Raw genomic sequence first — 4,506 nt, forward strand, 5'->3', positions numbered from 1 at the left:
CCAAGGAACAGCAGCTAGGCCTGGATTCAGGTTTTAATGGCATTTATGTAATTAAAAATGCAGTAAATTGAACTTTACAAAGAGACGAATCGTGGCAAATAAATACTTCAAAGTTTTCTTGGGAAATCACAGAATTTTGTGGAGATGGTGCTGGACAATTGCTGATTTACCAACATTAATTGGGTAAATTTCCTTAGAAATGTGCTCTACAAGGTACAAAAATTCCAATTAGGATGGAAAATTGGAATAAATAAATATTCCCTTACTAAAATCAGAGAGAAAATCAGAGTTATTCCTTCAATTAAAAGGAAGGAATAACATCCAAATCCAAGCCTGCCTGGAAAACAAGCTCAGGAATTTCTAACATTGAAAACTTTTGCAAGAGTCATGAAGTTGGTGAAAGTTCATGGAATGATGATTTAAAATCTGCTTCCTCTGCACTGATTTAAAGGGAAGTGGGAATTCAACAGGTCCAGTTACTCCCATCCAACCTTGGACTGGGATAAGGCCTTCCAGTGGCTTCACTTCCTACTGGCTCTCTCCTTTTCGCCAACTACCTGCAAGAGGAAAAGCAACAGGAATAAAGTCTCAAACAGGATGGCCTTGGTCCAGGCAGACTGAGGTGCAGCTCCCAGGGAGGGAGGCCAGGCTGTGCCTCGGGGAGCTCCGGGAATCTGGGATTGCCCGTGGGATTCAAGGGCTGGAAAAGCACACCCACCTGCCAGGTTCAGTGCTGGGACCGAGCAAGGCCGGGGCTCGGGGGCAGCAGTTAGAGCTGGGACTGCAGGAGAACACCCCAAACCCGGGTTAAACATCCGGCACGACACGCAGCACGCTCCGGGAGAAACTCGGGCGGGAGAAGCCCCGGGATGCTCCACGTTCCTTGCCCTTGGCAGCTGTGCCAGGGCCTCCCTCAGAATGCTGACCTCACCGTGCAGCTCCTACAAAACAGGAGAACTTATGGGAATCGCCCAGAATCCCTGGACTTCCAGTTATTAAGAACCACAGCTGCAGCGAAAGGTGTACAAACGCTACTGCAAACCAGCAGGGCTGAGGAGACGCAGGGATTTATTCCTGAGGGGACACAAGGATCCCTCAGCCAGCCAGGATTTCTCCCAGGCTCTTCCCACTGCTCTCTAAGGACACAAACAGCAGTTTTTCCCTCGAGTTCCCCTTTCCATCAATGCCAAGACTCGTGTTCTCCTCCAACCCCAGGTTCAGGAAGGAAAGTAGGAATATTATCGCTGCACAGACTGTCCAGGAGGGTGTGACTGAGGCAGCAGCACCAGCTCCCACTCCACTGCTGCTCTGGATTCCTGAGCAGCTCCTTTCCATCCTGCCCTTCCCAGCACCATTCCCTGGGTGCCATGTCCACAGACACCTTCTCCATGCCGCTTAAAACCCACAGACACCAACAGAAAGGAGATCAAAAATCAATTCACATGTTGCTAGTCAGAGAGAATGGGAGAGGCCTAAAAATCTGCATTTATTTTAGAACACTAGAGCAATTTCTTCATGACCCTGACTATCAGTGATGGGCAGATAAACACCTTCTTTAACTTACTACCTGCAAAAACATCAAGTTTCAAGTTTAGTAAAGATAAAATTTTGCTGCAAAAATAAAAGAGGTGGGATGTTGGTGTTAGTGCTTTAACCTTCGGACATTAGCGGGTATTTGTAAAACAAATTCATTATTGAAGCAGCTAACTTGAAAATAAGGGGTTTTTACAATAAAGTTGACCAAAAAAAGAGTCTCAAAATTAAGATATAGGCTGCACAAATATTTAAGAAAAAAAAAGTTGTCTTTCGTGCGTATAACCTGCCAGTCTCTCATGTTTTCAGTCCTTACCATTTATTTTTACCAAGGTGATGATTAAAACCTTGTCAAAAGCTCAAAAAAAAAAATTCCAGGACAAGGCAGGTGTTTTCCCAAGTACCCTCAGTGTGGAGCTGTGTCAGCCACAAGTGTTTGCTCCCGCAGCCCAGCCCGGAGCAGGCTCCAGCTGCTGCCCAGGGGGGTTACCAAGGGACTCACCTGTTTGAAGCTGTAAACGCAGGTGGCCTGCACTGGAGTGCCAATAAATGTGAAATGTGTGACTCTCACCTTGAATAGCGATCGATCTTCTCAGGGGAGCCCCTCACCCAGGATGGGGGGCTCTGCCACGGATTTCATCCCTCCGCATCTGAAACAAAGTCAGGACAACAGTCAGAGTGCTGCAGGATACCTTGACAGCTCCACACATCTTGTGGCAATCTAGGAATACCCTCTACAGTCTAACCACACCCCACATCACAAATTTCAAGCCCCCAGGACTATTACCCTCGTACCCCTACACCCAGACTGAGCAGCAAGGCAGAGCAGCTCCGGGCCAAACACACACCAACACCCGTGACACAGCACAGGACAAACGAGGGGACGCAACAGGGACAGAAAACTCTGGCAAGAAGAATGACCCTGAGGGTCCAGAGAACTCGGAATGAGATGACCGAGGTGAGACGGAAGGTGAGCTGGCCAGGCTCAGAGAACCCTGCAGGAACAAGATGCCATCGGGATGACTTATCCCAAGAAACGCAGAGATGGATGCCCGAGAATCCTACGGTCAGAATCCTCCACCTGTCTTTGCATTCTCACAAGACCTAACCCGCCGGAATGGATCAGGGCGGTGCACGGCTGTCAGTACAGCTCAGAACAAGACCTGAAAAGGCATCGGACTGGATGCTTGTGAAGAGAGATGGATTCTGATGAGTGTCCGAGCAGCTGAGACAAAGGCACCTGGCTGAGGAGCACAGAGATCAGAAATGCTAAGACTGATGCCAGGGGTTTTGACAGGCCCCTGAAAGGACTAAAGGAAAAGACAAGACACCAAACAGACAGAGTGCACAACAGACAAGTGACACAACACACACCAGGACTGCTCTGCCCTGCACACCTCAGCACTGACATGAAAAATGAGACTTTCCCTTCATGTAGCCTAAGGGGTCACATCTTGGTGCCCCCAACTCCAAATCTGACTTAAAAAACCCCTCCCGGTGATCCCTGCCCTGGCATCCTGCTTTCATCCCCTCTGTGAGCCACAGCCCTCCACTTATCTCTCAGGCATCCAGGGAGGCAAATCCCTGCCAGGTCCAAAGAAGGCCGCCTCTGCCTCAGGAAAATTCCTGCTGTCGCCGGGCTGTCATCTCTTAGTCAGCTACAACAAAAAAACCCAAACATGAATGCGTGATCTTAGCAGCCCATCACCCAAAACCCGACAATTCTGCTACTCACTGTCTCCTAAGCTTGCCTGTGTCCTCGGCCCCGCGCTTCAGCTGCGCTCAGAGGCCAACGCCGGCGTCGCAGGGTCTGCCTGGGTAAAGAGCAGACAAGGTGACGTGGCAGCGCTGGAAATTGAGGGGACCCTCCCTCCTCCTCCTTCTCCTCCCTGACTCACCTCAACTCCTCGGCCGTTATCCAAGCCTACCTGGATGGGGCCTTCACAAGGAGAAGATCAAGGCTCCATCACAGACTCCTGGAATGCTCCCGGAGGGCTCACGGGTGAGGTGACGCGGGTCTGTCGTCCCGTTGGTGAGAGGGGAGCTCGGCCTCCTGCAAGTGGACTCCCTAAAACACACAAGAACGGAGGCTTAGAGTTGCACCAGCGAGTGAGGCTTGAACAATAGCAACGGCTTCTGTCCACGAGTCACTGCTCACCTCGCCCACGTCAGCTTGACTGCTGAGATCCGGCTTTACCACCTAAAAATAAAGACAAAGAACAGAGCTGTAACACAGCCATCATTTACACCTCCCCTGCAAACAGAAACAGGGACTGACCTTCTCAGGGGAGCCCCCTCACCCAGGATGGGGGGCTCTGCCACAGATTTCATCTCTCTGCATCTGAAACAGAGTTTGGACAAAAGTCAGAGTGCTGCAGGATACCTTGACAGCTCCAGACATCTTGTGGCAATCTAGGAATACCCTCTACAGTCTAACCACACCCCACATCACAAATTTCAAGCCCCCAGGACTATTACCCTCGTACCCCTACACCCAGACTGAGCAGCAAGGCAGAGCAGCTCCGGGCCAAACACACACCAACACCCGTGACACAGCACAGGACAAACGAGGGGACACAACAGGGACAGAAAACGCTGGGCAAGAAGAATGACCCTGAGGGTCCAGAGAACTCGGAATGAGATGACCGAGGTAAGATGGAAGGTGAGCTGGCCAGGCTCAGAGAACCCTGCAGGAACAAGATGCCATCGGGATGACTTATCCCAAGAGACGCAGAGATGGATGCCCGAGAATCCTACGGTCAGAATCCTCCACCTGTCTTTGCATTCTCACAAGACCTAACCCGCCGGAATGGATCAGGGCGGTGCACGGCTGTCAATACAGCTCAGAACAAGACCTGAAAAGGCATCGGACTGGATGCTTGTGAAGAGAGATGGATTCTGATGAGTGTCCGAGCAGCTGAGACAAAGGCACCTGGCTGAGGAGCACAGAGATCAGAAATGCTAAGACTGATG

At 50.6% G+C, this 4,506-nt stretch overlaps 1 long non-coding RNA gene across 1 annotated transcript; it reads right to left on the minus strand.

The window, feature by feature from the left end:
* Nucleotides 1-355: 355 nt before the first annotated feature.
* On the minus strand, nucleotides 356-2,200 carry LOC136306077 (uncharacterized). Its single transcript, XR_010725496.1, has 3 exons — nucleotides 2,105-2,200; nucleotides 719-941; nucleotides 356-557 (listed from the first exon to the last, which is right to left on the minus strand). It is a non-coding gene; the product is annotated as an uncharacterized lncRNA (long non-coding RNA).
* Between the last annotated feature and the right edge of the window lie 2,306 nt (nucleotides 2,201-4,506).

This window comes from Chamaea fasciata, unplaced genomic scaffold (genome assembly GCF_029207755.1).
Source record: "Chamaea fasciata isolate MVZ Bird 193981 ecotype frontalis unplaced genomic scaffold, bChaFas1.0.hap1 SCAF_956, whole genome shotgun sequence".
NCBI lineage: Eukaryota > Metazoa > Chordata > Aves > Passeriformes > Sylviidae > Chamaea > Chamaea fasciata.